Source organism: Myxine glutinosa, chromosome 8, assembly GCF_964187855.1.
Source record: "Myxine glutinosa chromosome 8, kmMyxGlut1.1, whole genome shotgun sequence".
In the NCBI taxonomy this organism is placed as follows: domain Eukaryota; kingdom Metazoa; phylum Chordata; class Myxini; order Myxiniformes; family Myxinidae; genus Myxine; species Myxine glutinosa.
Window position 1 is genome coordinate 45,795,707 of NC_136268.1, and position 13,370 is coordinate 45,809,076.

Sequence of the window (13,370 nt, forward strand, 5' to 3'; positions counted from 1 at the left end):
GTCAGGTAAAAATGTGATAACTTGAGAACAGCCGAAGGGATTTAAACCAAACATGGTACAGGTATGCATAATGATGTAAACATGAACTAAATAAATACTGGGGTCAAGAGGTTAAAGGTCAGAGGTCATGTTAAAAAAGTATGTTGCTGTGCCAACTTGTAAACAAGTGATGGGATTTTGAACAAACTTGGTATAAGTATATATAATGCAAACATGAACTGATTACATTTTGCGTTAAGAGGTCAAAGGTCATGTTCTGTAAATCTCCTGTTGCCGTGATAACTTGTGAACCAGTGATGGGATTTTGCCCAAACTTGGTATAAGTATAAATTATGATGCAAAGATGAATGTATTATATTTTGGCATCAAAGGTGAGGAGTGAGGTGATTTTGTGAATTTGGTGAGGTCAGAGGTCATGTCAAGTAAAAATGTGATACTTCAGAACAGCTGATTAGATTTAAATCAGACTTGGTACAAGTATGTATAATGATGTAATAATGTGGATGGCGGCATATCGGTCGACGTCGTGACGTCGAAGAGTGTTGTTCTAGTTTATGTCTGTTCCTCAAAAGTCAAATGCTTTATTGAAGAGTAACAGCTGTTTCTAAATCATTATGTTAACATTTAAAGGATGTTATAAATCTATATATACAGGGTTGTCCAGAAACCCCAGGCACAATTTGAAGAACGATACCTGCAACAAACAACTTAGTTTATTATTGTTCTTTAGTGCAAAACAAAACATGATTACTTGTAAATGGATATGACTGCTTCAACACGCACAGGCATCATGTGATACACAACAGGGTGAGTTGCATCATGTGATATGGATCGGGGTGAGTTTCGCTCACTGTGCTGGCCGCGTTTGTCTTTGCATTAGTTCAGTTCATTGTAAATTAGACGCCTTAATATGACGGAGGAATTCGTGAGACAGAAAATTTGCGCTGTACGCTTGTATTCTGTATCTGGAAATTCGGCTGAAGTTCACAGACAACTTGTCAAAGATTGTGGCGCCGACGCAATTGACAGAAGAACCATCGGCAGAATAAACAAGCAGTTTGATGACACAGGCGGCATTCTTCCAAAACAGTCACCAGGTAGGCATCGTACTGTTCGAACTGTGGAAAGCAGAGTGGTCATTCAACAACAACTCGACAGTAACACACCATTATCATCTCATTGTTTATCAAACGTTACCAACATAAGCCAATCATCGATTCAAAGAATACTAAAAGACCTTAATGCGAAACCATACATACCCAGATGAATTCACCAACTATCTGAAGATGATTTTGACAGGCACGTTGAGGCATGTGAGACATTGCTTGGGTTAATGGCTATGGACAATAATTTGCAGAACAGGGTCTTGTGGTCAGATTAATCCAAGTTTACTTTATCTGTTTCTGTGAATCATCAAAACAGCGTGATATTGGCAGTAGACGACCCATGATTTACTGTTGAGCACAACGTCCAGTATCAAGCTAGCGTGTCCGTCTGGACAGGCATTTCTTCTGGAGGCATTGTTGGACCAATATTTTTCGAAGAAAATGTGAATGCTGCAAATTACCTTCTAATGTTGGAGCAGCATGTATTTCCACTCAATGATGGCCAAATGTGGTTCATGCATGATGGTGCGCCAGCTCATTATGCTGCCAGTGTACCCCAGGCCCTTGATTTGAACTTTACATACAAATGGATTAGCCATCGTGGTCCGGTTGAATGGCCGCCGCGGTCTTGTGATTTAACACCCTGTGATTTCTTCCTTTGGGGTTTCCTCAAACACAAAGTGTATGGGAGGAAACCTACGATCCTTAGAGACTTGAAACAATTCATACGTAATGAGACTGCTGCCTTAACGATTGAAACGTGCAGAACTGTGTGTCAGAGTGTTTCGTCACGGCAACAGCTGTGCATACACAATGAAGGAAAGCAGTTTGAACATTTGAGCTGATCTGCTTCATGTATATTAGACTGATTAGACTGTTTAACGAGTAATCATATTTTGTTTTGCACCAAAGAACAATAATAAACTTACGTAGTTGTTTGTTGCAGGTATCGTTCTTCAACATGTGCCCAAGGTTTCTGGACCACTCTGTATATATAACCGAAAAACATGGTCGATCCGTGAAGCTGTACGTCCGTCCATCCCAGAAGCCATAAAGCTGTGTGATTATGTCCACTAATTACGTACTGTTGGAATATACACTACATGACCAAAAGAATGTGGACACCCGAACATCACACATCTCATTCCAAAATCATGGGCATTAATATGGAGTTGGTCTCCCCCCTTTGCTGTTATAACAGCCTCCACTTTTCTGGAAAGGCTTTCCACTAGATGTTGGAACATTACCACGCGAGATTTGCTTCCATTTAGCCACAAGAGCATCCGTGGGGTCGGACACTGATGTTAGGCGTTTAGGCCTGGCTCGCAGTCGGCGATCCAATTTATCCCAAAGGTGTTCGATGGGGTTGAGGTCAGGGCTCTGTGCAGGCCAGTCAAATTCTTCCACACCAATCTCGACAAACTGTTTCTGTATGGACCTCGCTTTGTGCACAGGGGCATTGTCATGCTGAAACAGGAAAAGGCCTTCCACAAAATATTGCCACAAAGTTGGAAGCACACAATCGTCTGGAATGCATTGTATGCTGTGGCGTTAAGATTTACCTTCACTGGAACTATGGGGCCTGATCCGCATGATTGTCTGGTACTCTAGCGATACAAGTCCACAGCAATCTCTATCTCCATATTCCCCCAGAGTTGCCAGATGAAACCGTCACAAGCAAGTAAGATGAACCAGAGAACGGCTGAACAAGTGATGGGCTTTTAAGTTCAACGAGTGTATTGTGTGGTGTAAAAGGCACATATTTTACAGACCGCAATCATAAATCCCAATAATTAACTCTACCAATACACGCCCCACAGAACAGTCCAAATGATGATTGGGAACCTTATTTATCTTGTGCTTAAGGCTTTTAGACACACACGATAGAGGAGATAGGGAGCCACAGGACAAGCAGAGTCGCTATGCCAAACCAGATAGTGTTGTGTCCAGGTGCCTGCTCATGTCTGTCCACAGCACCAGCCTGGGTGTAAGGAGGTAGGTATGACTCGGTGGATCAAGGTGTGGCATGTGCCGGGCATGACCCCATTTATCGTACAGGACTATGCTTCACCCTCGTCTAAAAATCCCGCATGTACATCAAAGCTCAAAAATCAAACAGCTGATTTCCTTCTGCTAATGTGCCGCTCCACTATAGCTGCTGACTCATCTACTAACACACGTAACTTTAACTACTACATCCGGATGAAATTAGACAACATGTTGTTGGGAAAGGAAGCTACTCCACCAAAGGGGCGTCTTTTTTCTCTCAAGAGTCCACAAAGTATTTAAGTGTTTTTGGCCCCTCCTGCCAGCGGCGTATCCAAACCTTGTCATCAAGGGGGACAAAATCCTGCCAAATGATATATGTCAGCAGGGAAGTTCAACCCTAACCCTTATTGTTCTCAACCATTAAACACCTCGGGGAACATTGTGGAGCGAAGATGATGCTTAATCAGTTTGATCCTGCTGAATAATCGCTCAGCTGGAGTTGTAGTTGAATAAATTGATGGTGTCTTGTAAGATTGGCATAAGCATCTTCTAATGTGTCCTCGATTATGTATTTCAAGATGTCTTGTGTATTTGTTGTTTCAATACTAGCGGCATCATTCTCTTGTTGGTACAGTGTTCAAAAGTTTTTGTATTCAGACAGGAGGTCCACTTTTGCTCTGCCGAAGGGTAAGGCCCGAAACGGCTTCACTTTTATTCACAATGGATCAACTACCATGAAAGGTATTTTATTCCTTACTATCAGGTACCCATGGAACAACAGCACAATGTAAAATGTGGCTTAAAGTCCTCAACGCCCCCTCCCCCCAAAAAACGCAAGTCATCGACGTCCACTCCCAAGCCCCAAGTCCACACCCTCCACCTTCGAACCTTAAGGTGTCAATCCCTTCCCCACTCCAAGCCTTCAACATCTTGTATAACCTCCGTGGTAAAAGCCCTGTTTGAGAGAATGCCGCATAGTTATTTGGGTGGTGCAGATACAACAGATCACTGACTTGGTCGCTGAGGCCTACCTTCACAAGGCCTGTGACGCCTATCAACTCAAAATCCTTCCGACTGTCACTTTGGTCATTTTACACGGAAGCTAAATCTAGGGAGGGCATGTAAATTGTGAATATGCCAGCTGCAAATATGTCTTTGGCTTCGCATTGCAGTAAGCACCAACCAACATGGCAACCATATGATTTTTCAGGTTGAAATTGTGGGTGGCATCAGGCAAACTGTCGAACCAATGGGTGGGATGGAATGTTCGACACAGACAGACTGACAGACGGATGAACAAGCGTGGTATTATTAGCCCGTCCCCTGCACAGACGGACACGAGGTTTGGCAATCACTTCTGTGTGTGTGTGTGTGTGTGTGTGTGTGTGTGCGTGCGTGCGTGCGTGTGTGTGTGTGTGTGTGTGTGTGTGTGTGTGTCTGTCCAGACCGTAGTTGTTTTAACCATTTGAGCTATTGTCATCAAATTTTCACGAAAGCTTTATTATGATAATACGGAGAAGGCAACTTAATGATTTTATCAAAAGGTCAAACGGTAAAAGGCCAGCGTAACCTAAAATCATCAATTTTCATGCGATTGACCTGAAATTTCAATTTACCATTTGAGTTTTGTCCTCAAATTTTCACGAAAGCTTTATTATGACAACATGGAGAAGCTAAATTAATAAATTGGTCAAAGGTCAAAAGGTTAAAGGTCAGCATCAAATTAAATTGTCAATTTTCATCCAGACTGACCTGAAATTTTAAGAATTTGCATATTGGTCCACATAAGTGGTTCACCGATCAAAAGTTAGAAGCTGATTATTCTTTTAGATGTAAAGCTGAAAGGTCAAGGCTGCATAAAATCATTCATTTTTATTTTGTATTTCTTTAAAACTGTTTCGTTATTTTAAGCATACATAAGAAAAAGAGGACATCTGAATACAAACGGATGCAGACGGGCTTTGCATTTTCAAATGCTTTCTAGTATTGATTTGTTTTAACGTTAGGGCCTAACTGCACACGTGTGTCTGCTTGTGCTAAAGTGTAAATTCCACAGTTCTGCTTTCAATCTATATCTTGAAACAACTTGTACAACAAAAAACTCTCTGTTCATAAATCTTAAAATCCGAGTTAACTGCTGCTTTGCTTCTTCTGGAATAAAACTGCCAAACTACTCTGTCGTAATTTTTTTTGGTGGGTGAATTGTTTCGACAACCTCCGTGACCCTTATTGTGCGTGCACAGTCCATGCCCACATTGTGCTGCATGCTTTATTTTCTGCTTGACACGTCACATCACGTCATCGTAATGGAGATCTGAGTGTGTAATTTGTTGGATGTTTTGTTTTGGCCAAATACCGAAACATTCTTAGCTTTCGATGACACATGACAGAGGGATTTAAAAAATCATTAAGTAGTGACTGTAGTCACGAAATTATACAGTGGCCTGCAAAAGTATTCATCCCCCTCCAAAGTTTTTACATTTTGATGCTACCTGAGCTTATTTCATGATGCTCTCAAATCAAACCTAATATATAGTCTTCACAAAGTACTCTAAAGTGATAAAGTTTTTAAAAATGCTGATAAAATGTGAATAAACTAGATTAACAGAGAAAAATCAGATGATTCTCAGTTGCATAAATAAGTATTCAACCCCTTTGCCTAATTAACCCTAAATCACTTAAGGAGCAAATTATTTGTTTGAAAAGTTATAAAATAAGTGTAATATGTTTCACCTGTACATAATCAATTGTTTAACTTCTGTCTGTCAGCCATGAGCCTGAAACAGTGTAGGAGATTCACATTTCAGCAGGACAATGATCTGATGTACAAAGCTAAAGCCACATCGGAGTGGGTGAATAAGAACAAAATAAATGTTCTTGAGTGGCCCAGTCAAAGTTCTGACTTGAACCCAATTGAACATTTATGGTGATACTTGAAGATTGGAGTCCATGGACGGTTCCCATCAAATTTGGCAGAATGAAAGTAATTTTCACATGAAGAATGGGCAAAAGATTTCACCATCTCATTGTTCAAAGCTGGTGGGGACCTATCCAAAAAGACTTAGACCTGTCATTGCTGCAAAAGGTGCTTCCACTAAGTACTGACTTAAAGCGCTGAATATTTTTTACAACCAGGGAATTTTGATTTGTACATGTTTTTTGCACATATTCCTGACAATGAACCTCCTTCAACTATAAGTGTTTAGTTGGATCTCTTCAGTTATGAACATTAAAAAAGTTAATTTGGAAAAATGGTTTCTATATATTGAATAAATGTAATGAAAACTGAATGGAACCTCCTTCAACTATAAGTGTACCCTTTGATCTCTTCAGTTATGAACTCTTGTGAGGTACCCATGCTACGCACGGGTGGGAGGCCAGAAGCAAACAGACAATGCAGATACGGCGAATGCTAAAGCATGAAACCAATAAATTCCACATTGCCGTAGCACCTTCAGTCACACGTCAGACATGGACAGCAAGTTCGTGAAGGACTTCCATGAAAAACGTGCACGTGTACGTTCACGTATAGAAACATCGATCGTGGTTCCGTGGCGAATCTGCATATGGTGATCCGTGAATTTCACGTTTAGAAAGTAGAAACCATCACGGCATTTCGTCATTTACTTGAGCTCGATATCTCTTTTTTCATTCCAAACAGCATAACTCCAATCACAAATTAAACAGCATTAATATAAAAAATTAACTTTTAACAACATTGTTAATGTTTCCTTCATTGTAAAAACTACCAAGTCAACAGTTAAAAGGATTTTGAGCCGAAAGGTGTTACGGCCTCGGCAATATCGATGGAGACAGCGATCTGTTAGCTTATACACCGCCCAAATAGCTATGTGGAATTCTCTCATGTAGAGATCAAACTCACGTCGTTTGAACTTTGGCCGAGGTCATTATTTACTTTTAATGATGTTTATATACGAATCAAAAAGAAGATAATTGGTTTTGGGTCGTCCTTTCCGCATATCTCATGGGATTGTGAGTTGGAGAGACGACAGTGATGGCGGGGAGGGGGTTGGCATTCTCTCAAGCAGGGATTCAACCCATGTCCTTATAAAAGGTCTTTGTCCGAGGTCATTATTTTTAACTGTGTGTTTTCATTCGTCAGGTTGCGATCGGTGCAGCTGTTTGTGCGTTACCCGGGGAAAATAATGTTATGCGGGAGTCCAAACCTGAAAATGCTGGAGACCAAAGCTGAAATTGGAAAAACAATATAGCCTATTTTACTCCAGGAGATCCCAGGATTACCCACCCAAAATATCGTTGCGATCTGTTCAGCCGTTTTTGCGGTACCTTCGAACGGGCGGACGGACGGACGGACAGACAGACAGACAGACAGACAGATGGACGGACGGACAGACAGACGGACGGACATTTGGTGAATTATAGTAAGATTTAAAAAGTTAATTTGGAAAAATTGTTTCTATATACAGTGCCTTCAGGAAGTATTCACACCCCTTGACTTTTTCACATTTTCTTGTGTTACAGCCTAATTTTAAAATGGATTTAAATTGAGATTTTTGTCACTGATTTACATATTATAATAACCCATAATATCTAAGCCATTTCAAACGAATTTATCCTTCCCCAGCCCACTAATCCCATTTAAACTAAACTATCTCTAGGCACACTTGGTGTTAAAAAATAATAAGGTGGCATGGCCTCAAAAAGCTCGCGGAAGGAGTAGCCCAATGGGGGTATGCCTACCCCGACACTAACAATTTGGACCACAATGGGTCAAAGGAAAATCCAATTACCATAATCCATTACTCCAGCAGCTACCGATATCCAAAGTGGTACAAAAGGGGAGCATCTATACTCTAATCTAGTACTCTAAAAATCATATTTTGCATTTAACATTAAACCCGTCTACAGTGTTTCTACACAACCAATTTAGCCGCCGTCCCACGTGTTGGTGCCCTAATTCATTTTGGAACTGGCCCTCAAATTTTCCATCTCTGCCATTCCACAATATTGTGGCTGGGCAGTGTGGCTCCTTCTTCAGGTACCCTACCTTCCTACTGTGGCACTTCCTTCCTACTGTGCCACAAAGCATACCTGCTCCTGTCCAAATTCTCACTCAGGTTTCCCCCTGCGCACTCCCTGGCACATGGCGCCTCAGGTCCCCTTCCTGGGTACCTGGGCCCACAAATCTGGATCTCCCCATCAGGGCCCCATGGCCTATTCTGGGCCAGCATGCTCCCAGCACCCAGGGAGCCCTTCTCAACAAAAACCTACCTCCAATGAGCCACACTCCCAGCCATTCAGTGAACCTTTGCACCTTTGCCAAATTAAACTTTGCCAAACTGCAACAACAATGGAACTGCTTCCCGTTCCAAAACACTTGAACCCCCCTCTATATAACACCAATCTAATTTCAACACAAAGCTAACTAACCTGCAAAGGCCTGCACACATACATGCCCCCACACACGGTGCCCCTTGCTCACCCCTGGTCGGTCTGAATCGTATCTGCTATATTAAACCCTGGGGGAAGCTGTTCTAACTCTCACGAAACCGTCAGTCTCTGGTGGTTTCATCGACCACGTTCCTCCTTTCTCCTCAAGGTTCATACAACATGCCACACCATTGAGAGATAGGGCCAAAAACAATATATAGCATGATATCTCAAAAAGTTATGGATGGATTTGGACGAAACTTGGTCAATGAGTTTGGTAGGTGACAAGAACAAGCCGATTTGATTTTGGTTCAGGTCCGAATCCAGATCCGGCCTATCAGTGGGATAGAAAACGTGAGCTATTCAGCCTGGCGGAGTATGTTCTCTATTGAGTGCCGTTCTAGTTTTAATCTGCAGCTCCTGCACTAGCATATGTCTCACTAGCTGTTTAAATCCATCGATAAGTTCAGTGCTATTTGTGGTTGATATCAGTGTCCTGATTATTTCGCCTATACCTGCACCATGTAAGACCTTTCTAGATATGTCTCTGTCCAACAATTAAGGCATTCCTATAATATGGAACCTCACTTTATTTTGCGATCTGATCAAAGATGGCCGACTGGTAGACTGGCGGCCATTTTAGTTGTAAAAAAAACAAACCGATATTGAACATGTCCTCAACCATTTCTCGGACATGCATTGACCGATCCTGGTCAAACTTGGCACACAGATAATGAATTATGGCCTACATACGCACGTCATTTTCTTTCGAGATCAGATCCAAGATGGCCGAATAGCGGCCATTTTGTTACTTAATCGTGTCCCCATCCATTTCTCGGACAGGCACGGACCGATTTTCTTCAAACTTGGCACAAAGACAATATATAAGGTATGAGTATACATATGCAGTGGATTTTGTTTTGTAATCCGACCAAATATGGCTGACTGATGGCCTTTAACTCCGTACAGCAAAATTACTAAAAGCATGGGGTGTATGACATTTTATGTCTTTTTATTCTTGTTTCCTCTGAACCTGCACCATAAAAGAGCTTTCTAGATATGTCTCCGTCCAATAATTAAGACATTCCTGCAATATAGAATGGAAGCATTTGGTATGAAATTTATTATTATTGATATCGATCTGTGATTCTAAAAAGGAAACTGAATTCTGAGTTTGGTTTTCCTTTTTTCATCCTGGCTCTTTTGGATCAATGTCATCATGAGGTTGATGAAATATGAACCCAAAATCAATTGGCAATAAATTATCAATGAATTTGAAGATGTTTCCACCCCCTCTTGCAGATGTTTGTTTATTCCTGCTCGTGTTCTGGACCAAATCAGACTTGTACATGTGCAAGAATGAATTTTTTTTAAAGAAGTGCGTCGGGTCCGATACCCACTGTTTGCTGGAATATCATAGGTAGCTGTTGTTCAATAGAAATGGAAAACTTTCTTTCAATTTCTTTTTTGAAGAAGTACATGAAGATGTAGTTTCCTTTACAGATGTGAGTGCTTTTTTGATAGACTTTAATTTACACTTTACTCCCCCTGGCAAAAAAAACTTTGCTACTCTGTCCAATAAATGCATTCATGAGTTGATCAACTTTTTAATGTCGTGGACTCTATCAGTCACAAGTTTGGAGTTATCAATGATCCAGAATTTTTTAATATCAGAATAAAACCTCTTTTTTAATCGTAGTTTTGTAAGCATTTGTAAGTGAGTTTCATTGCCCCTGTAATACCGCCTGATAATGGATTTAAACCGAATTCTCTACCCGTGATGATGAACCTCATACTACAAGGATTTCTGTGCATTTTTGGGATCCAATAAATGAAATGGTAATTTATGGTGTTCATCCGGACCTAACAACCTTCCCACTTCGGTGAGATTTAAATGGTGCTGTATCAAGTCTATTTTATTATCATTAGTTGCCTTGTCAATAGGAACAATAACATATTGTGTTTGAAACCGCTTCGAATAATCACGTGTCTCCCAATTGTCTATAATTACATTGGGATGATTGTACGAGCTTTGTTGCAAATTAACAACTGTTCCAATTGTACATGTTTCTCTACCTTTGTAACCATAAAACCATCATTCAGTCCTGTTGTTATAAGCTCCTTTGCTTTATTCCAGTTAATTCTTTTCTTCTCTCTGCAATTTGGTCCTTTTGTTAGTAATGTGCGCAATTTTTTCGATTTTACTATTCTGAGATCACCCGTGATGATCACACACGCACACACACACAAACACACACACATACACACACACCCACATCACACATACACACATACACGCACACACGCACTTACACACACAGCCACATCACACTTACACACATACACACATATACACACACACACACACACACACATCACACATACACACATACACACATACACACACACACACACACACACACACACACACACAAACACACACATACACGCACACACACACTTACACACACAGCCACATCACTTACACACATACACACATATACGCATATACACACACACACACACACACACACACACACACATCTCGTTTTTTCATTTCTGTCCCTCACAATTCTGTCTCTCTCTCTTATTCACAGACACACACACACACACACACACACACAAACACACACACATGCACACACACATATACACACACACACATCACACAGACAAACACACACACACACACACACACACATACACACACACACACATCACACATACACACACAAACACACACACACATATATATATATATATATATATATATATATATATATATGTAACTGTTATGTGGTCGTCCCGGTGACTACCTGGTCTCGGTGCCCCCCGGACCGTGAGAGGAACTCCGCCAGAAAGATTTATTATGTATGCGCTTTCGTAACGCAATCAATATGAATTCCAACCAAGAAAAAACCCCACACCAAGGATCCGGAAGAATCAATGATATATTCCCCGAGCAATCAACCATCAACAATCAGCAATCAATAGTACAAAGATGTAAACACATCTACATTAACTCTAAGATGGCCATCTTATACATTCCTCACGTGAGCCCCACTCCCGACTCCCTCCGTGGTCAATGTCTCTCACAATGTCTCCGTACTCCTGTAGTTCGATCTCCGCACGGGGGCGGTTGAACGGACCCTTCCTGACGTGCTTTCACCGGGCACGTCCCGTACCGGGAACAACGGCTGCAGCGCGCACCTCCTGGCCAAGCAAAGCGGGTAATGTAAAGCAGGCAAAGCAACACGCGGCTTGCCCCGTGCGCGCGGCCCAAGGAGCGACCCGTATGCGGCCTTGTAGACGGCGAGGCGAACTGTGCCAGCTGCTTGGTTCCGTGCACGAACCTCCAGTGACTTGACGTGTCAAAGGGTAGTTACACGTCCCGGTAACTCCTCTCGCCAGATGGGCTTTGAAACGCCGATTCTCTTACGTTGCTCAATCGATACCGCTCGCGTCCGAGCTTGGCGAGGAAGAAGAAGAATTGTCGCGTCTCCAGGACCTCGTGTCTTTTTCTTCTTCCGTTTCCGATCTCCTTTTTCTCAGAAGGGCTCCTGACCCTTTAATCACAACAACCTTTAATCGACTACACATTGATAAGCAAAGCCCGGAATAGTAATTCACATACATTCACATAAATATGTAACACTCCCCCCCTTCAAGAAAGAAAGTTGGAACCCAGCGAAAACTTTCTTTGCCGGCCAACTTGGATAAACAAACCAGATAACTCACCCCCCCCCCCCCCAACTCATCAGTTCCCCCCGGGCACAGTCATCACTTAAAAATAAAGCAACAAAATTTCACACGATCCCCTAGATTAATTCCCTCTGGACCAAGCGTCCACCACTTCTAGTTTCTCTTGAATGACGGTTAAGAGGTGGTGACCAAAGCCCCCAAATTTAAACCTCTCTATAGCACTTTTTCGGGAGGCCCAGCGGAATATTCCCTCCATGGACGCCTTAAGGAATGTGGAGTTCACGGTTAGTCCGGGGAGGAAAGTTCATTACATGGACGCCTTTAAGAACGTGGAGTTCACGGTTAGTCCGTGTAGGAGCCCCGGCTCAGCGGCTCCCCCGTATATAGTGCTTCAACTCTCCAGACTCCTAACCGTTACGGTGGGACCCCTTGTCCCAGCCGTTACCTGACTGGCGGTCTCTTTCTCGGCCAGTGCTCTGACATTCATTCTTTCGGGAGGTGCTGTAACTCTGGGAGCCTCCATAGTAATATCGGCTGCTGCCAACCCCAAAACTACTGCCAAGTTGTCCTCTTCTGTAGACCTCTCGACGCCTACAAAAGGCCTTCCCTACTGTTATGGTCCGACCGTCCAAATCCTTACCATTCCAATTCTTCTCTGCCTCCCTGGCGTCTCTTGTGCTTGCAAACGTGACAAAGCCGAACCCTCTTGACCGTTGCGTTTCCCTGTCTTTTACCACCCGCACTTCCACCAGCAGCCCATATCTGTTGAAGACAGAGGTCAGAACTTCTTCCTCTGTGTTGAAGTTCAGTCCCACTACAAATAACTTGGAGCTTTTGTCGCCATCCCGAGCTGGTGGGGTGTTATTTTCCCTGCTGTGCTCTTTACCAACCCTCGGGTTACCATAAATTTGCCCCCCGGCCAAATCATTTCCGATAATCACAGATACTCCCTCTACAGGAAGCGTGGCTTGTAAACCGATGGTGACCGGTCCTGACACCAAATCGGATTCCAAATGGATGACATGAAGTGGGGCACTAACACAGCCACCGATCCCTTGTAACCGAACACTATCACCAGTTGCGGTACTCTTTGACAATGGCAAAATGCCTTCAAGCATTAAGGATTGATGGGCTCCTGTGTCCCTCAAAACCCTAACCGTT

General features: G+C 42.4%; 1 protein-coding gene across 1 annotated transcript in view; it reads left to right on the forward strand.

The window, feature by feature from the left end:
• LOC137433109 (ephrin-B2) overlaps positions 1–13,370 on the forward strand; it is a 220,550-nt gene that overhangs the window by 134,234 nt on the left and 72,946 nt on the right. The window lies entirely within an intron of this gene.